This window comes from Ochotona princeps, chromosome 23 (genome assembly GCF_030435755.1).
Source record: "Ochotona princeps isolate mOchPri1 chromosome 23, mOchPri1.hap1, whole genome shotgun sequence".
Lineage (NCBI taxonomy): Eukaryota > Metazoa > Chordata > Mammalia > Lagomorpha > Ochotonidae > Ochotona > Ochotona princeps.
In genome coordinates, this window is record NC_080854.1 from 965,557 (window position 1) to 987,499 (window position 21,943).

At 40.7% G+C, this 21,943-nt stretch overlaps 1 long non-coding RNA gene across 1 annotated transcript; it reads right to left on the reverse strand.

Moving 5' to 3' along the window:
- Nucleotides 1-6,500: 6,500 nt before the first annotated feature.
- Nucleotides 6,501-9,389, reverse strand: LOC131483113 (uncharacterized). The gene is made up of 3 exons (XR_009247526.1): nucleotides 9,306-9,389; nucleotides 8,756-8,824; nucleotides 6,501-6,611 (listed from the first exon to the last, which is right to left on the reverse strand). It is a non-coding gene; the product is annotated as an uncharacterized LOC131483113 (long non-coding RNA).
- Nucleotides 9,390-21,943: the final 12,554 nt, after the last annotated feature.

The window sequence follows — 21,943 nt, forward strand, 5'->3', positions numbered from 1 at the left end:
CAGAAATCCTTCACAATTTAAAAAATCACATCTTTCTTCATGAATGTATTTATTACTTGAGCTGTAGTTCAGGGGGGAAAAAGCATAACATTTGGAAGAACCATCAAGGAAGGAAACTTGTTGTAAGGAACATGAGATCTGTCTATATTACTTTTAAATTTCCTGTAAATCTCTAACAATTTCAAAATAAAATATTTTCTAAGATGTATTTCTTTGAATGGCCGAGTTATAGAGAGTGAGGGAGAGTAAAGGAGAACCAGAGACAGAGACCAAACTTTCTTCTGCTGCTTCACATCCCTAACACATCAACAGCCAGGGCTGGGACAAACAGCATCCAGGAACACAGAGCTCTCTCCAGGTCTCCCTTGTGGGCAGCAGGGACACAGGTGCTTTCATCTCCCATTTCCCACTGTCTTTCTAGCTACTTTAGCAGGAAGCTGGAAAGGAAGTATGGCAGGCTGGACTCAAACAAGTATTCATATTGATGCCAGCATTGCAGGTGGCACCTTAAAACACTGTGCCACAATGCCAGCCCCTAGATGTCACTTGAAGAAAAAACCAAAGTCATCAGAACTGGTTTGAAAACACAGTGAATGGCTTCAGCTAACCCAACATTTGGCAGGTCGACTGCAATGGGTAATGGTAAAAACTACTGTGATGATCCAAAGTAGTGTAACGATTTAACTTAATAAAAATCTTGAGCTATGAATTAGTGTTTTATGTAGCACTCATATTTTGAGCATGTCACCTACCCATTTGTTTAGCCTACAATAGGGAGAAAAACAAGCACTGAAATGATTATGGTATTCATTTTTTAAAACTGCTGTAAGGAAGACATGTATCAGCTGTGAGGAGAACAGTAGGGAAGGAGACTACAAGTCTCTCTAAGGAGTTGAAGGGATTGGTTGAAGGTGTTCCAGCTGAAGGTAAATGTAAAGGGAGACAATGACACTGTGTTGCAGACATGCCAAAGCACAGTGTATCAAAAACAAGGACTGCAGGCGAACAACCAAAGAAATAGCCATCATTTTATCAAAAGATGAATCCTGACTTAATACCTAAGGGAGTACCGTTTTCCGAGTCACTCTTCATGTCTTGTTCCACACTGTCATCATCGGCAATATCTTCTCCAAGGATGGCAGAGCAATTTTCCATCTTTAGAAAGTGTTCAGAGATTTTTAAAAAAAAGACAGAAGGTAATAACTTACACTAGTGCATTTATTATTTCTTTTCTCTTAAGATTGATTTACTTCTTTATTTCAAAGTCAACAGAGAGGAGAAGACAAGCACTCTTCCATTTACGGGTTTGCTACTCAAATTATCACAACATTCTGAAGCCAGGAGCCAGGACCTCCATCTGGGTCTCCCACATGGGTGGCAGAGGTCCAAGTAATTGGGCCATCTTTCTGTTGCCTTTCCAAGTACACTGCACCAAGGAGCTATGAGATGCTCATGTATGTGATAGCTTCACCTACAGTACCACAATACCAGCCCAAATGTATTTCTTGTGGACGTACAATTACACTTTTTAAATAAATCTATCTAGAGTAGGTATTTGGCACAATAGTTAAGAAGCCCATTGAGATGCCCATATTCTCATCTGAATGCCTGGGTTCCCATCCTCACTACATCTCCTGATTCCAACTTCTTCTTAGTTCTCCTCCATGACCATATTCACCCCTAAACGCCGCACCAACAGGTGGTGCAAGTAGAAGCATCCCTGCCACCTTGATTGGACATTCAGATGGAGTTCCTGGCTGCTGGCTACAACAAGGTCCAGGCAAGGCTGTTGTGGCTATTAAGCTCTATAAGATAAAACCAAAACTAGTGATTCTTAATGAAACATCTTACAATAGTTCATTCTTGCTAAATCCATATTTTAAAATGGCAAAATGTTGTATGAGATGATTATCTGCTACAAATAAAAGTGATCATTAACATAAAGTATATATTTTATATAATGACCAATCTGTGATATAAAGATTACAAATTTTAATGTATTAAAAAGAAAACATAAGTGAGGAGTTCAACTGAGATAAAATACATTCTTAAGAAGTATTCAAATTAGAACATGAGACGTTTCCCAGCATTGGGTTGTTTTTTCTTGGATTGCAGAAAAATTTTCTAGCACTGTAACAAAAATATCACATGACTGTGTCGTATATTTCTCTGGAAAGCCCCACTTAAATCTATTCTGCTCTACAATTTCCATCCTTCAGTTGCCTCACACTTTTAAGAGTTTGAGGCACCAAACGAAAAGGTCTACAGCTTTGCACACAGTGCTAGGATTGTTCTGTTTAACATGTATTTCAAGGTCTGTCAATCTTTGAGCTTAGAGAAAAAGTTAAACAACACATTTCTCACATGGCATCCACAAAAGGAAGGGTTCAAGGACAAGCCTTCTAACTCACAAATGCAAAAATCCACATATGTTCAAGTCTCTTATGCACAATAGTGCATTATTCACAAACAGTCCATAAATACCTACATTTTAACTCAGTTCTATTCTGCTAATGATACTTAGTAACTCTGTTATGGAAACAGTGATAGCATTATATATTTAGAGAATAAGCACAAGAAGAAGAATCTGTCAGACACAATACATTTTTTTTTTCAAATAGATCTGATGCACAGTTTGTTGAATCTATAGCTGTGGAAATTGTGGGTGCAGAGGGCAAGCTATATTGTCAAGATTCCAGCCTAGCAATTTAATTCATAATTTGCCATTGCAATGATTTGCTTCAGTTTATTTTGTTTGGAAACAAAGTTTTTAAGTTTCTAAGTTAAGACACAATTCTACCCAACTCAGTCACACACATCAGTAGAGTCACTTACCTCAATTTGATTTTCATTGTCATTGATAGGTTGGTCTGTCAGTATTGTAGTGCAAATAAATGTCATTTTCTCTTTAAGTCCATTCAGCTCTTGTTTCGGTATTTTAGCTTCTCCAACAAGCTGAAATCGCAACAAAAAATGCAATTCATCATACATGTTTGTAAACAGATGCATTTACAAGGCTGGTATGTCAATAACAGACATCAAAAAGACAGGAAAGATGACTCCTATTGCAAAGAATTTTCAAATTGGGGTAGTATAAAATAATAGGCTTAAGTATTCTTTAACTCATTTACATATGTATATAAAATCAAAAGTTTTCTGAGACAAAAACACAGATACTTTTTAAAGTTCATGTAAAATGACTAGGGATAAGTTTGTCACTAAAAATTCTTTAAAATCAATGCAAGTTTTCAATAGTATGAATTTTTTTCTATAAAATGGTTGGAAACACATCTCTCTCCATTTCCCTCTATCCCTCTGCCATTCTGTTACTTTGCCTGTCCTAGAAAGAAAATCCTTTATTTAAAAGTAACATACTTAGGCTGAAAAAAGAGACTATGTAGATAAGTAAAAAAAGGTATAAATTCATGAAAGAAATTTTCCATATACATATGAAAGAAACATCTACTTACACTTCATAACTTTACCATCAAACAATAAATTTTCTTGTTAAACTGGCCCTTTATTGGAGAATATCCTACACAATCACACCTCCAAAAATCCTTTTCTGTAAAATTACAAAAGAATCAGATGATGGCTAACAGGCAAAATAAAATGAATACTGGGGCCCGTGCTGTGGCACAGCCAGTCAGGCCTCCGCTTGAAAGACCTGCATCCTCTGGGGGTATCCAACCAAGTACTGGTGGCTCCACTTCTGATCTAGCTCCCTGCTTATATCCTGGGAAAGCAGTCTGGGATGGCTTAAATTCTTGGGCCCTTGAATCCATACAGGAGACCCAGAAGAAGCTCCAGCTATTGCAGACATTTGGGGAGTCAACCAGAGAGCAGAAGGTCTCTCTTTCTCTATAACACTACATGTCTCTCTTGTAAACATGCCTTTCAAATAAAAGTAAGCCCTAAAAAACTGAAATTAAATGGCATGGTGTGATATCCTAGAAGTTAAAGTCCTTGTTTTGAATGCGCCTGGAACCCATACGGGTGCTGGTTCTAATCCTGGCAGCTCCACTTAATAGGAAATGCATCAAAGATGACTGTAAAAACAAAACGTGGAAAGTGACAGAAAAATAGTAATAAACTCAGTAGACCTCAGAAGCTGACATAAAAATGGGAAGGCCTAAAGGCAGATTAATTTGGTAGCACTCCGCAAAAATTAAATAGTCTGAAGGCAAAAAAAAAAAAGCCAGCAAGAGCATCACAGAAAAAAAAAAAAAGGAAGGAAGAAGGAGAAGGGAGGAGGGAGGAGGAGGGGGTAAGGGGAAGGGGAGAGGAGGGAGGAGGAAGGGGGAGAGAGGAAGGAGGGGGAGGAGGGAGGAGGGGGAGGGGGAGAAGGGAGGAAGGAGGAGGAGGAGAAGAAGAAGAAGAAGAAGGAGAAGAAGAAGAAGAAGAAGAAGAAGAAGAAGAATTGGATTGAGCCTCTCATGTAACAAGGCACCACTCGACATCCATATCCAGTATCTCTGATAATGAAGCGGCTCAAGTCTCAGTCCACCCAGTTTCCTCTTTCCAATAAATACGACCCTGAAGAGTCAGTAGGTGATGGTTTGTGTAGCTGGATCCCTGCTGCCTACATGGCAGACCAAGAGTGAGCTCCCAGTTCTGAGTGTTCTGGCTCAGCCCTAAAATTACAATTATCTGGGGAGTAACCCAGGTGATAAGAACTTTCTCTATCTCCACCTCTCAAATAAACACATTTTATAAGATTTACATCTCTTGAAAACAGTGTATTGATGAATTATGAATAGGTATATAGGAAACAAAATAATTATGATAAAGAAAATGTTGGGTGAGACAGAAAATGTAATCCTATTACAAGACCCAGATATAGCACTTACAGAACTATAATGCAATTATTGATCATATGTAGTTTCCCACTGAAAAACTATCAAGTTACTGGGAAAAGAAATACATGTGAATGAGTGTATCTTACCTATATAAATGGGGAAGAAAAGGATAAATATAAAGTCCTCATTTTATCTACCTCCAGAATCATGTGTGCCATTAAACCTCAGATAAGGTTTGGATGTAACTGCTATCTGCTGTGAGTGCCAAGGTATAAAATATGCTGGTTTACTTTCACTCCAGGAAAGAGTAGCAGAAGAATATACACTCGTGTACCCCTCCCTAAAATATACACTTGCAAGTGGGCAAAGAAAGTGTCCTACTCTGATAATAACAAGAAAAAATATCTACTCTAGGTCTTAATATGTTGTTGGTCACAAGTATGCCCAAAGTGCTTCTAATGACATAGCTGAAAGCTAGAGTCTCTATTGAGTACAAACCTGTTTCAAGCTTTCATGAAGCTGCAAATTTTCAATCAATACCTTAAATAAATCCAAACGTGTTTGAAAGCTCTCGGTGGTTCTTTTAGCCTAAGTATAAAACATATTAAGTCAGTAACAATTAACATAAAACAACAGATCATCTTCATGGACTCCCTAGAATATCCACGTGGACAACAGCTAAAGCATCCTAAAGCATGGAAACAACATGCCAACAAAGGCAGCAACATGCCAACAGAGGCAGCGCAGCATAGCAGGAAGAAAAAACCTAGAATCAGAGTATAGTTCTGCCACCAATTTGCCACGTGACCTTGGACAAATGACATAACCTGTTATCAATGTCCATGTATTGCATAGCAAATTTTGTGAACCATGTATTCTGTATCTCATCCACTAAAAGCTAACTTTATGAGAGTTTTTCTGCCTTAATATGTTAAACACCAAGCATCTTCAACAGGTCTCAGTATATAGCAACAGCTTTTCAAATATGTGTATAGTGTTACAATAAACTTTCATCAAGTGCCTTGTGTGTGTATGTAAACTGAAGATCATCTACCTCTGAAACCCTAACATCAAATAGTATTCCTGAATAATAAAAGCAACAACCAAATTTAATTTATTTGCAAAAGCAACAGACCTACAAGTGTCAGACAAATTCAACTTACTTCAGCAATTTCTGATTGGAGGAGTTTTCTTTCATCATCCAGGGTCTGGATGCTTTGTTTTGCCTGGAAAGAAAGTATCAGTTAGTAGAGAAGTATTTACTAAACCCCTCCAATTTTCAAGATGCCACATCTCAACTTTGATACTTCACAACACTTAAGGTACATAAAGTACATTACACCTTACACACATCATGATTTTAACTGCTCATATTTACAATGTCCTAATCAAAATTTTTAATGAATAAAAACTATACAGTGTGTATGTGATCATTCAACATAAATGATTTATATGGCCTACATCAGTAGTGAATGTAGAAAGTTCTGTAAGAAAATATGCAAAAAAAAAAAAAAAACCCTACTTCACATATGGCATCTAAGGAAGGGAAAACAGAGGATCTGGAAAATGGTGCTCTCCATTTTTTGACCTCTATATTCCTTACCTTTTTGTATAGTACATGTTATACTTTGGCCAATAACATTACATTTTGAAACCCCATTAGCATATTATAATATTGTCATTAAATACAAAAAGTCTTACCAATGCATTTTGTTCAAAATGTTCAGATTTCTCTTTTTCTAATTGTTTTTCTAAAAAGAAAACGTCATCCTGTTCGTTGAATTTGCAACTCTCCAGCTTTTCATGTGTTTCCTAAAAGAAAAGTCAACTTTGTAAGACTTATGTGGGAATTTGTAGTTAAGGAAATCAGGTGACTACACCCAAACACATGGAGTATAAGTTAAGTCTAATTCACAGATCCTAATGATTGTCAGAACAGAGTGCCAACAAGCAGGTGCCAACAAGCTTCTTCACAGAGAATAAACAGTTCAGGCTTGCAGGACACACAATCTCTATCACAGTTCTTCACACATACTATGTTAATGAGAAACAAAGATAATTCTAACTGAATGAGCAGCATTGTGCCGTACAACTTTTTTTTTCTTTAAACAAAAAACAGGTGGGTGAGAGAGAAAATCCTTGAGCCTACGGAACTATATCATGAAAAATCAAACAGAAAAAAGAAACTGGTGGAGAATCCACTGTGTAGAGTTTGCCAACCTTTGCTTTAAAGCATTCTAAAACAAAAAAGGTGAAATAACCTAATTCATTATAATGTAATAACATCAAAATTAAATAAAATCAAGATTTCTTCATGATATTTGATATTGAATTAAAATAATTGTGCAATTAAAAATTTTAAATAATTATTCCTACTGAATTTTAAAAAATGTAATAAATATGCCTCTGCCATTTGTGAGCCTTCAACAAAGTTGAAAAAACAAAATCAAAAGTTGAAAAAACAAAATCAAAAGTTTCAAATGTAAAGCAAGCAAAAATAATTTTTTTTTAAAAAGCTCTATTGTGCTGCTGAAAAAAAAGTTATTTTTCCTATCTCTCTAAATTTGACTATTTTTATAGCAATTTTCTGACCTGAATCAGAAATACTCTACCTGCTCTACTGGTTTAATTTTTTTTCTAGATTCAACTAATAAATTTGTGAAAATTCTCACAGAGTTTGTATTTAATTATGACTACTACCCCTGAAAATAAATGCTATGTCTTCTTAATTAGTAAAATAAGAAAAAAAATTCCAAAATATCCAATTAGCTAATTTTTTCTGATATGTTACATAACTGAAATGCCTTCACAACAGGCTGGCATATTCCATTATTTCAGTTTGTCTACACATATACTCCAGGTTGAGTAAATGTGTTTGCTATTGAGTTTTTCCTGTTCTGTTAGCAAGCCAAATGCCTTCTAAAATTCTTCTGTCAAACTATTAGTCAATTACTACTAGGATGGTGTTTTAAAGGGTCAGCAAGTATAAGAGGTTATCAATATGCTTTTGATATTATTAGGTAACACAGGAAGAAAGCATTAATAGATATATCATATTTGCAACACAATTTATGCCATCCTTTGCACTGCACAAGGAAATTAATGACAAACAGATGTTCTGATGATGAAAGACATCAGTGATTGAAACTGCCACATGGAATTGAACTCCTACACCAAATTAAAGTGTCTACCACCTTCTAACTTCACATCGGTGGAAGCAGACCTCTTCTGTACTGCGTTATTACTCCCTGCTTTTCACATCCTGATCTTTAAGTGGTAGTGGCATATTCTAGTCACTTAACTTAATCCATCTTAATTGAACTAAAGTGTAGTATATTTTCCTTACAAGGAGTTGAATCACACCAGGCTCAGGAAAGCTGAATCATGAGAATACTCCTCATTCAGTAACCTCAGGTTGGTAACTTCAGACCAGCCATGGGGGAACATTCTTTTTTCCTCAGAACTCAGCAAATGATTTTTGGACAGGCAGTTCTGAAACACTTAGCAGCATATCAATATTTACAATGCAAATCCCTGATCTGATTCTGAATATTTCCCAGTGTTCTGAGGATTACAGAAAGGTAAATACCATTACACAGTTTAGGTAATTTATTGCTGACAACTATTCCTGAAATTGTTTTAATGAATCCTTCGTCTCCTCGTGGAGTAAACTGGGTCCAAAAAAGGAAAAGTCACTTCAGGAATTTTCCAGGAAGGAAGAACAAACAGCTTCTAGTGAGCTCTACCGTGAACTGAATATGCCTCAGTCAAAACATGCTACCTAGCAATGACCTATTTCTAATATTTAACCATTTTTAAGTTATAAAAGTTAAATTATTCTTTCACACCTCTTTGTAACTTACTTTACTGACAATACATTATCTATAAAGTCTATGTTAGTCATCAGCAACAATATTTGCCCCAGCTTTCAAAAGGAGGCCATTTGGTTTCTTTACCTTCAAAGCTTGTGCTTTATTGGACTCCTCAACGCTGGAATGTTTCAAAGATGGCTCTAAATTCTCATTCTGAAACAAACCAACACCGTGAGCACAAACTATAAATTATTCTAATAAACATTTACTTATTTGTTTGGAAGGCAGAGCTTCACACAGAGTGAACTTATGAAAACACCTGTTTGCAAGAGCCAGATTAGAAAACCATAACTGAAATACACATAATGAAAAAAGGACTCCCTTATAAAATGTAGGAAAATTATTAAAAGGAAAATATGAATATGCTTTTTTAAATGTGAAAAAGCAAGTCCATAAAAAGAAAATTCAAGTGGTTCAAAGATATATAAACAAACTCATTAGGACAACACAGGGTAAAACCAGAATGAGACAATGTCACTCCTAACACAATGGCTAAAATTAGTAAGAACTGTTAAATGTTGAAGTGAAGAACAGCATAATGCTGTATTACACTCCAAATAAACTATTTACACAAAACTATGAACATAATAATTAGTTTTCTGGCTCTTATTTTTTATTTTCAAAATTGTCTTACCTCTTTATCCGCAAAGCTATGTTTGTCAAGTAGTTCACGTTTTTCTTGTATTATTCCAGAAACTTCTACAGCAAGCTTTTTGTTTTTCACTAAAAACATGTAGAAAACTGTAAGTTTTCAGATTATATACAAAAATTATGAGATCTAAAATAGAACAATAAAAAAAAGCTTACCTGTAAAACCACAATTCTTAACCTGAAACAAATTTTGAAAAGATGTTAAAGCAAATATACATTTAGGTAAATCCAAGTTAACTTCTGCCAATGTAAATGTTACAAATAATTTCTGCATGACAAATGCTCTATTTCCAATGAGAAAATCTACATGTGAAAGTCTTCCTTTCAAATTCTTAAATTAAGTAGTAAATAAACAGCTCTGAAATAGTTTTTTGTAAAGATTCCGGTTTCATTTCACTGATTTATTTTCCCGAAACAAATCTGGCACTAAAAGAAATATTTTCAGAAAACTATTATCACATTCCCTAATGCTAACATTCAAAATAAATATGATAAATATCATCAATTGGACACATCTGAACTGATTGTAAAGAAAACAGTAAAGCAAACCTTACTTTTCTTTGATCTTTATCAAATAATAAAGTTAAAAAAATCCATTTTCAACAGCCCCATTAGGGATGAGGAAGGAAATAAAAGAAAACTTAATTCAGCTATAAAATATGGATACAAACAAAATTAAACAAGGAAAAATAGGGTATAATAGAATGCTACAATGGTAAATTAGTGAGTCAAAACATTATTTTGAGAAACTCCCTCAAGCTTAAAGGAAACAAATCAGCCCAACTGCTTACTCCTCTGCCTGCCAGCACTCAGTATCCCATAAGGGTGCCAGATCTCATCCTGGATGCTCAACTTCCCATCCAGCTCTATGCTTGTGGCCTGGGAAAGAACTGAAGGATGGTCCAAAGGCTTGGCACCTGTACCCATGTGGGAAACCTAGAAGAAGAGCTTGGATTCTGGCTTCTGATCAACTCCATTCCCACCATGGGTACACTTCGGGGAGTGAACTAGCAGATGGAAGATCACCCTCTTCTCTCCTTGTCTCTGTAAATCTGCCTTTCCAATAAAAATAAATAAATCTTCAAAATTAAAAAAGTAAAAAAAAAACAATACCTGGAAAACATTAGTTCAAAAAGAAAATAATTTTTAAAATGAAGAAAAAATTTCTCCATGTTTACAAAAAGACAATCCTAACTTTGAGTCTGCAGAAGTCTAAAAGATAGAGAAAAGGAATTTTATGGCTAGACGCATTATATTCAAGGCAGAATAACAAGTTAAAAGACCCTTAAAGAGCCCTTATGATGTCATAGTATGTTATGCTATCATCTGTGATAGCAGCATCTCATATGGACACTGGTTGCTCTATTTCAAATCCAGCTCCTTGTGAATGCACCCAGGAAAGCAGTAAGAGGTAGCCCATGTTATTGGGCCCATGCACCCACGTAGGACACTGGAAAAAGCTCCTGGCTCCTGTCATCTTTTGGCCTGGCTCAGCCTCACTGGTTGTAGCCAAAAGTTTGGGAGTGAACCAGAAGATGAAAAAATAACTCCCCTCCCTCAGTCTTCATCTCCCCCTCCAACTATGCCTTTCAAATAAATCTTTCTTTCACCATACCTTTTAAAACAATTTTCTGTAATGTTTATGTAAATGATGAAGACATCACAGACACATTCGGGGATAGATGTGCAGCATGAGGAAAGTGAGAGAAAGAGAAGCTTGTGTTTTTATCTATGTTCATCAGGAGAGAGTGCACTCCTTCCTGCTGCACGGCTCTCTTGACCCAGGAAAGGGAGTGGCTGCATGATGTCACCCTCAAGTTCCACAGGAAAGGAGCATATCTTGGAAACGGGATCAGTTTCACCAAGAGATCAGCAGCTCCATTTACAGTCCAATTCCATTACTGACTTAGGAAGCAGCAAACGGTTGCTCAAGAATTTGAATTCCTGGCACATATGGGGGAAGACACAGATGCAATTTCTGGGCTGCATTCTGACCCAGGCTTTAGTTATTACAGCCACTTGAAGGATGAACCAGTCATTACAAGATTAATTGCTTGTTCCCTCTATTTCTCTTGCTACATTTCAAATAAATGTGTTTTTTTGTTTGTTTTTGGTAAGTGGAAGAAGTTAATAAACTAAGCTTGAAGAAACTAAGTACATCAATTATCAGTAACCATAATAAACTTCTGAACTTGACCTACTGATGGAAAACAGTCTGGTAAGATGGTCACAATCCAAAGGAGAGGGCTTGGGTTCAATCTCCAGCTCTACCTCTTGCCTCCATGGTCCTGCAAATACAAACCAACCACAGGAGGCACCAGCAACAGCTCACGTATTCGGGCCATGCTACTCATGCAGGAGGCTCTGATTGGGTTCTCAACTCACAACCACAGCTGGCCCATCCCTAGCTATTGGAGGCATCTGAGCAGTGAAATAGCAGAGTGGACATTTCTTTTGGTCTGTATGTCTCTCTGTGTTTCTCTATCTCACTGTCTAATAAAGTTTTAAAAATAGAGAAAAAAAGAAATGAAAGAATTTTGGTATTTTAATACTACAGAAAACTTCTACAGGAAATTCTTTCAAAATCTTGTACTTACAAAATTGTTCTGAATGCCTTTGGTTTTTATATTAGACATAGAACATAAGTGATTGTCTTTCCTAAAAGCAATACACATTTCTTATATTAGCTGTTCAGCTAAGCATTGTTTACTTACACATTGAAAAATTCTCCACAAAAACATGAAAATTAGAAAACATGCAACAACAGTTACATAGATCTTCCAGTCCCATGGAAAACCACGAGAATCTTGACTTTGTCCAATAGTATCAGGTAGCGTAATCAAAACCTTAAAGACAAAGGAAATTAAGTTCTTAAAATGCAATTTAGGTAATAAGTACTGATTACAAACACAGTTACAACTCTATATAGTCAGCTCCCTCATTTTCTTTTGAGGAAACAAAATCACCACACAGAAGGCACCACAGGATATTTTTCTGCAAACTTCTACCTACTATCACTCTACAATAAAGAAGTGCAATAGAGGGAAAGGCAATGATTTCTTAAACTGGAAGCATACAGATGTGTTCCCATAGCTTCGAAAGAACAGAACAGAGACAAAGAAGGCCAAAAAAGAAGCTGAGTGACCTAAGTTCTCTTACTTTTTAACACCAATGGGGTTTTATATATAAATTATACTGTATTTTACACAAAACATATTCCTACTGGAAAGAAAACATTCATCTGAAGCTTGCAAATAGACGTTGGGGAGTGGATATTTTTGTTTAATGATTAAGATACTCACATTCCACAGAATTACCTTGTTCAATTCCCAGTTCCAGGTACTGACTCCAGCTTGCTGCTAATGCAGACTACGGGAGGCAGCAGTGATGGCTCAAGTAACTGAGTTCCTGACCCCACATGGGAAACCTAAGTTGTATACATGACTCCCAGCTTCAGCCCCAGACACAGCAGACACTCAGGGAGTAGAGAAGCAAGTGAAAGCACTCTCATTCTGACTCGATCTCCACAACTCTCAAACAAATATCTCAATTAAAAAGTTTAAAAACCAATGACAAGTTGGGCCCGGCGGTGTGGCCTAGCGGCTAAAGTCCTCGCCTTGAACGCACCGGGATCCCATATGGATGCTGGTTCTAATCCTGGAAGCTCCACTTCCCATCCAGCTCCCTGCTTGTGGCCTGGGAAAGCAGACGACAACGGCCCAAAGCTTTGGGACCCTGCACCTGCGTGGGAGACCCAGAAGAGGTTCCAGGTTCCCGGCATCAGATCGGCGCACACCGGCCATTGCGGCTCACTTGGGGAGTGAAACATCGGACGGAGGATCTTCCTCTCTGTTTCTCCTCCTCTCTGTATATCTGACTTTGTAATAAAATAAATAAATCTTTAAAAAAAAAAAACAAATGACAAGCTTGGGTTTAAAGTTCTGTTTTAAAGAATTCATTTTATTTACTTCAGAAGTAGAGTGAAACAGACAGGGATAACTCTTCTATCCACTTCCCCCAATCACAAAAGCAGAAGAAGCTAGGAATGACCAAATCAAATGTCTACAACAACATCTGGGTCTCCCACATGGGCTGCAGCAGTCCAAACACATGGGCCAGCTTCTGCTTCTTTCCCATGTACATCAGAGTAAGTACATCAGAAGTGGAACAGCCAGTATTTCAGCATAGAATGGCAATGTCATGATTCTGGTCCCTGTGTTTAGATTCTGAACCCCTGCATCCAAACTCTATAGGTTTCTCTGATTATCTATGATGGGAATGAAACATTTGGAACACTCAGGTAATTCAAAGGGTGAACGTCGCCCCCCCCCACTCATGGTAGTCATGCCATAACTGTGACCTTGTAAATCATTTTCCCCCCACCCCCACCATAGGTCTTGAGCACAACACAGCTCAAGACTTCCAACATTGTTTCTGTGCTTCAACTTTCTCTGGGTCAGCTTATCACCCATCATCACTCAATAAGATTTTTCTGTTGTTTCTTTGCCAAGCCCCAGATGCTACTCTACCAAAAACAAAGGAGGCAGGTAGGAGAAAGAAGGAGAATAAAAACACATTTTAAAGAGTCTTCTGAAGTACAAGGTTAGTTCTTTCCAGGTTTCAATCCAAAATCTCTACAGCAACTGTTCACTTGCTAGGAACTTTCTGCCTAAAAAAATACCCTTTAATAAGTACTCTCCCCTCCAAAATCATTTTTCTAACTCTAATCCCCACACCCAGGTTGCTGTCTATAGTTCATTAACCTAAACCAAATAAATAAACCCAATAATAGCTTTTTTGTGGGGGGAGACAGAAAAAGAACACCAACAAAAAAAGAAAGAAAAACCAAACTAGTTCTCCCCTAGTTTTTCACTCTCCAAATGCCTGCACTTGAATGCCTAGAGTGCCACAGCCAGAAAGCTGGCAGTTATTCCAGGTCCTTTTTCTCCCTCATCCCTAATTAAAGCAATATCCATTTTAATTTCCAATGCTTAAATATGTCCTCATTCATTGTCCCCTATTACTGCAGCTCTATCTTCAGTTTTGCTTCTCTGACATCTAACCTACATACTTACTTAGGCTCAGGAAGGCCCAGGTCTAACTCCTGAAAAGGCTTCAAACAGCTCCCCAATGCCAGCAAGCATGCAACATATCAGTTCCTGAGCCCACTTGCCACTAACACAGCTGCTTTTTACCTTAAAGCACTGTTGTGCTTCATGCCTGCACTGCTTAAACATTTCCTCAGCCTACAGACTTCCATATTCAGGAGAATGTCAGCTGCCCAGCCTATAAGTTTCCCTAGCAGGTGTGTATGCTTCAGTAAGCATTTGATTTTTTAATACTAGTGATCTGTTCTAACTGTTGTCTTCTTCTCGACACCTTGATACTGGTGGCCAAAACTTTGTTACTTCAGAATACACACACACACACACACACCCCTCCCTCACGCTACAGTGCAATAAATGAAAGAACAGCATAATTACATCTGCCTCAATGTTTAGTCTTTTGAAAATATTAGTGTTTTTTTTTAAACTTGGAAATATGCAACAAAGACAACTATACACGCTGAAAGGGAGGAGGTCTCTGTTACCTAATAATGAACTGAACCAAAAAAAAAAAAAAAAGTAACTCTGGGAATTGACAATCACTAAGCTTTAACAATCTCCTTTCTGTTAACAAGACAAAGATGAAACAGGGTGAAGAATCTCACTGAAAAGCATCTCAGGGGCACTCTTCATTGAAGATAATGAGATATAATCCCAAACTTTCAACTGAGTTCAAGTGTCCTTTCAATACAAGAGGTTTCATCATTAAATTGATTTGGGGAGATTTGTCCTCAAAATTGTCACAGTTGGAAAAATCATGTGTCATGGATCCCTGCCCAATATTTAAAACAAACATAACAAAAAGGCCACTTCATTTGACACTCTGAAACCATTCCCTTACTTTGTGATATCCAATAAACCAATAAACCAATGAGGCTCCCTCTTCATGTTCCTGATACCCAGGTCCTGCTCTACCATAGGAATAAACCACCCAATACACCTGGCCATAGGAGAGGGCTGGCCTCAGACCTTGTGGCAACAGTGGCTCAGATCACAAAACCCTCATGGCGCCCAGACTCACGTCGTGTAGCTCATCCAGGAACCACCCCACATATGAATGAGGGGTGGCCCCTGGCGGCTCCATGAAGCAAGGCAGCTTCAGTGGTCACCACCACATCCACGGCCTCGCAGCAAAGAACACTGATTTTTTTTCTGAAATCTAAACCTGGCAACTGGAACGTACCACTGCAGAGCCAGCTATGGGGGACCAGGGAGAGCCAGGGAAAATGGATCCCACAGGCCTGTGGTGTCACACCACACAACTGCTAGGGTGTCATGGCCCCTCTATTAAACTTTCTATTTCAGTATAATGCAGGTCTGAATCCATCCCACTAGAGCCTGTGGCATACCCCCTTCCCACCATCCCCCCCTCCCCTCTATGTAAATGGAATCATCCAACTGCCACTGTGAGGTCAGAGGCACATGCTGGCCCCTCCATCTTGGAGGGAGGCTCTCTTAAATGGGCAGATGCTATTCCTGGGTATCCCCCCCCCCAAATCCAGGAAGATAAAGTAGTTGGGCCTGGAGAATCTAATTGGGCCTCAGGTCCTGAGCTGTAGTGTATGCTACACAGCCAGAAAGATTGGGGCTGTGGCTCAGAAACTCAGGCCTTGGGAAGCTGTGGTGGTGGCTGCCAAGCTACTTCCAAGGGTCTCATGGTGCAGCTCCATGGGGTGATTACAGTGTACCTGCCTTGACCCAGCAGCCCAAGCCAGCCCAGACCTGAGCCTCAGCAGCTGGTCAACAGTAACAGAGGCACAACACAGGGACAGCCTGTAAATGTCCAAGTGCTATCAGGAAGCTGGTCAATCATGGCACTCAGGGGGTGGGAGGAATCTGTGAGCTCCATTCTACATGTGGCCATTCTGGGAAAGGGGCTGGCAGGGACCCATTAAGAGGCATCTTCTTGCCATCTGAGGATGTGTTGCCACTGTACTTCCAGCTCTGAGCCCTGAGCCAGATCTAGGACCATGCCAGAGCACAGAAATGGGAAGCCTGATTTCTGTTGAAAGTCTCTGGCTCTCTAGTCCTGAGTCCTCAAACACTCACCTGCCCACTTGCCTGACCATGCTGCGCACAGATCAGGACACAGGAGTCTCCCTGCTGATCAAGTAGCTGAGGGGGCTGTGGCATGCAACACCTGCTTGCTGGGCTCCCTGCAGAAAAAATGTGGTGAGTTAGAGATGCTTTTGTCCATGGGTGCCCCCCTCTTCTAGATGTTCCCTGAGCCACTTCTTCCATCCAAGCTGGACATTCCACTTGGCATCAGCATGATCACCTGCTCTGGGCGTTGCCTGGAGGGGCTTTCTGGCACCAGGGGAGGAAGCAATGCAGGAAAGATGAGGGTATCCAGTGCCCTACAGAACCACAGGGAAGACCCAGGACCCAACCAATGATCACAGATATGGTCCAGCATACTAACAAACACTTGTGTTGAGAACTTTCAATGGATCTCAGGAAGGGATTTGAGATCCACAGCAAGGTCATTACCAGTTCAGTATCAGGTCCCCACAATGATGGGGAAGAGGACAGCCCCTCTCCAAGCCCTCCCCATTTCCTAGGATGAAGAGCTCTCAGCATGAGAACCAGGTGCTCACAAAGTCTTTTATTTATCAAATCAATTTCCTTTTCCAAAAAAAGGTTCTTTTGGATGCTTGAGATAGGTATATCAATTTCACCATTCAAAAATAACGGGCTGGTTGTAGGCCACAGAGTGAAGAGAATATAAATGTAAAAATGGAAAGCCTTGGAACTGGTATTGTGACACAGCAGGTAGGGCTGCAGCCTGTGGTGCCTGCATCCCGTGCAGATGCTGGTTCAAACCTTGGATGCTCCACTTTCAATCTAGCTGGCATGGTGTTTGGGTCCCTGCTCCCAATAAGAGAGGCACAGATGCAGCGCTTAGCTCCAGCTTTCGCCTGGCCCAGCCCTGGTCATTACAACAAACTGGGGCATGAATCGGAGCAGACAGAATAATCTCTCTCTGCATCTGTCTTTCTCTAATTTGGACTTTTTAGGTAAATTAAACAATAAAGATCAGAAGCCTTTGTTGTGCTGCAGTGTGTTAGGTTGCTGTGTGGGACGCCCTCATCCCATGTTGGAATACATGTGATCTGATCTAGTTCTATCTCCTCTGCAATGTCGCTCTAACTTAGCTTCCTGCTCATGCACAGGAATAAGAGGAGCATGTGACGGGCCAAACACTGGCTCCTGGAGTCAGCAAGGTCCAGCTGCAGCTGTTGTCATCCACTGGGGAGAGAAGTAGCAGATGGATGGGGTGTGTGTGTGTGTGCATGTGCGTGCGCGCAGGTTGACATGCAGCTTTTCCTCTAATTTTTAAGGAAGCAAATAAAAATGCAGTTTTTCAGAAATGGGGAGAGTTTAAACTAGTTAAAATACTTGCTGTTTTAAGTGAGCAATACAGAGTGGACAGAGAGCAGAAGTGCATGGCCAGTGTAACTCCATTTAACCAGCTCTGTGAGTGGTCATTTCTATGAGATCTTTTCCCCTCCAGATGGCTCACAGCAGTTAGTTCAGGACACTCCATTTCTAATCACCTTCCAAACTGGATCTCTTGACTCCTCCTGCAATGTCAGGGCTGATTACACCCACCGGCTGGATTCTGGGAAGCATTAGGGCTTCAGAACGGACTTGCCATTCCATCAGTGTAGTAAGTGCTCACCTCTCTTCCTGCCTCTGACACTGATTGATACACTATTAGGACCAAATGTAAGACAGGTTGAACCTTTGAATGAACTTGCATCCTCACCAGAGGGAGGCACCTTGCTTTTTCCTTTCCGTGTAGTGGATGACGATTTCTGGATCCTGTTACTAATTGGCCCTGGTATCCAACTTGGGAAACAGGATCCTTGGTAGTGTAAGTACAATCACCTACTTCATCCTCCAAAAGGGGAACAACCTTACGAATGTAATGAGTGTGGAAAAAGTTTTTGCCATATGTCATCCTTTATAAGACACTGGCAAACACCCACCAGGGAGAAACCTTATGAATTCCACCACTGGAAAAGCCTTTATCTAGAAATCACAACTTAGAATACATCACGGAACAAACATAGGGAGAGACCTCATGATTACATGGCTCTGGAAAAGATTTCTGTATAAACCATGTCTTATGGACGTCAGTGAAGTCAGAAAAGGGGGACAGACATGAGAGCAGTGACTTCAAAATGCCTTTTTATGAAAATCTGTTCTCATGAAATAGGAAATTCACCAGGGATAGAAACTTTATGAATGTTCAGAATGGAACGGTCCTTTGCCAAAATCAAATGTCAGGACAGAGTATTCACCAAGGACAAAATCTTATGATTGTAACGCACAGGGAATAGTCTTTTTTTTTTTTCCAGCTGTAGTGCCTCAGTAAATCAGGGAATTAAACAGCTGCTGCAAAGGCGAAGGCTGCTGGGAGTGCACACTGCTTCTCTCCTGCACCGACAAGTGCCACTGTACCTTTTGGACAAGGTCTGTGCCAATAGCCAACTCACAGCATGTGCCAGCGGCCAGAGCCCTGCAGGTTGCTGTTTTTCACAAGGAAGACAAAGGGAAAGGGTTTCAAAGAGAATGTGGAGGAACAACTCACTAAAATAAGGTGGGAAATTGATCTTGCCACTGAGACTATCTCATCTTTAGAGTTGGTGACATCTTCATTTGTGGAGAAAGGGCTTCTGCTGGAATTGCATCTCAGATGGGAGACGGAAGCTTCCTGGAACTTCCAACAGGCTTCTGGGTGAAGATGAGCCTTTAGTGTGGATAGGAGAACTCATGGCTCCTTGCATGCTCCATGCATGAGGCCATCACTCTGGGTGGGGGAGGCACAGCCTGGACTTCTGGCTCAGAATACAGTTTCGCTCTCAACAAGGATGGGGGAGGAGATTATCCTGCACACATGGATCCCTCTCCCATGAGACACTCCCTGAATACAAAAGCCCCTTTCTCATGAGGCCAACCCTGCACTCACAGGCTCCTTTGCATGAGGTCATTCCTACAAAACCACTATCACACAAGACCATACCTGCACCCATGGGCTTCTGTTGCATGAGGAAATCTCTGCAACCAAAGGCCAAGGTTGAGTCAAGCCTTTCTGCAACCACAGTTCTCCACTGCATGAGGCCATCCCTGTACCAAATGGTCCCTGATATTAGAGTTTTTTCTGTACCCGCAGGACCCTCATGCATGAGGCCATTTCAGCATACAAAGAACACTTTCACACAAGGCCACATCTGCCTTCAATGACAAATGTCACATGAGGATACCCCTGTACCAACAGCCAGTTGCACAAGTTCATCCTGTACACAAGGCATCTGTCACAAGGCCATCTCTGCACCCAAATGCACCTGTCACATGAGGCTTCCTGTATACTCAAGCCTGTCATATGACTTTATCCTCATCCATTTGGTGAGGACTTCCCTGTATCCAAAGACCAATGTCGTATGAAAACATCCCTGCACACAAAGGACAATGTCACACAAGGCCATCCCTCCACACAAAGTTCCTTTCCACAAGGCCATCCTACACTGAGGGACCCTGAAGCATAATAGTATCTCACGTCAGGCCATCCTACACATGCAGAACCATCTAGCATGAGATCATCCCTGTACCTAAGGCCACAGTGACACAGTCCATGACTGACTCTAAGTGCCCTTTTGCACAGGAACTTTCCTGGACCCTCACCATCCTGTTTTCTAGGCAGATCTGGCAAACACAATGAGAGAGGGGTTTGCAAATCTGTCCTTAATCACAAGCCCAATTTGCACAAGGACATTTTGCAAAAACAGGCCTCTATTGCATGAAACCATCCCTGCTACAATGACCAATGTGGTGCGAGGTTGTCCTCCATCCAATGGTCCCTATCACATGTGGTGATCCCAGGACAAAGGCCTCTGGGTCATGAGGCCACCATGCAACCACAGGCCTACAACTCACGGGGTAGTACCTTTCCCACAAATCCTGGTAGCATAAGGCCATTTCTATATGCAAAGTCAAATGTCACATGAAGCTATCCTATGCCTACAGTTCTGCTACATGATGCCATTGCTGTATCCAAAGGCCCCTGTCACTCATGGAAATTCTGCACCCATGGATTCTTCATGTATGAGGCAATCTCTGCAATATATACAGGCCCTCCCCCACAAGGTCACCCTGAACCCAAAGCCCAATGTCACACAAGGCTGTCCATCCACACAAGCCTCTGCTGAATGAAGTCTTCCCAATGCTAATGGCCAAAGTAACACAAGGTCATCTGGAACGCACATGTCCTGTTGCACAAGTACATCCCTGCACTTAAAGAATCCCACCCATGAGGTCATGTCTGCACTCAAGGGTCCTGTCATGAGACTGTCCATAAACCCACAGACTCTTTTCTTCTAAACAGTTCAACAAACAGCCCTGTAAGACCAACCACTCTCACAGGTCGGTGCTGCATGAAGCCATCCCTGTAGCAACAGCCAATGTGACACAAGGCTGTCCTACATGCAAACATCCTTGACACATTAAGTCCACCCTGCACACATAGGCCTCTGTCATATGAGGTCATCCCTGCACATAAGGAGCCCTTTTTGGTTGAGGTCATTCCTGCAAACAAAAATCAATGTCACATGAAGTCATTCTGCACTACAGGCCACTATCACCAGAGGCCTTCTCTGTATCTAAATCTCAGGGGTTTCTGACTAGCAGCCCCCCATGACCACCAAGGAGATGAGGTGACAGTGTTCCTCAGCAAGAATCACCATATAGTCTGGTTGAGCATGTCTATTTATCATAAAGCAAGTACAACTTACATAGAAAAAGAAAAAGGGAAGGCAGGAGGGCATCCCCCGACAATCCTTTCACCCACCAATGGCATGTAATTGGCGAGAAGGCAACTCTACCTCTCTAGATCCTCCAATCCTGATGCAGGTCACATAAACCACATGTGCCTGGCAGGTAACGTGGGACCACACCAACTTGTCAGTTGCTTATCAAGGAAGACCCAGCACAGCTCATCCAAGGACAGAGAAGGAAGGCTGGGGTGCAGCCCACTGTTCTCGCCTGTATGGCCAGTGATCAGGTCAAGCTGAAGTCTCAGGCTGCCAATACCATTGACAGCAGCTCCCCTGGGGACTCAGTATGCCATGCCCGTATGAATTCCCATATAGGTCAAACAGGAAGAGATCCAGGGGCAATCTCCCATACCCAAAGACCACTGGTGCTGGAGGCCATGCCGTACCCATAGATACCTGCCAGATGAGGGCATCCTGCACACAGGTCTCTCTCACATGAGGCCATCCCTGCACCCAAAGTCCCCTGTCAGGAGACTTTTCCTGCACACAAAGACAAATGTCACATGAGGCCATTCTGCAGCACACACATGCTTCTGTCTCACAAGGCCATCCTTGCAAGAACAGCCTATGTCACAGGAGTCTGTCCTGCACCAACAAGTCTCTGTCACACAAAGCCATCCTAGCACCTACAGCTATCCTGCAACCACAGATATGTCTCACATGACGCCATCCCAGACCAG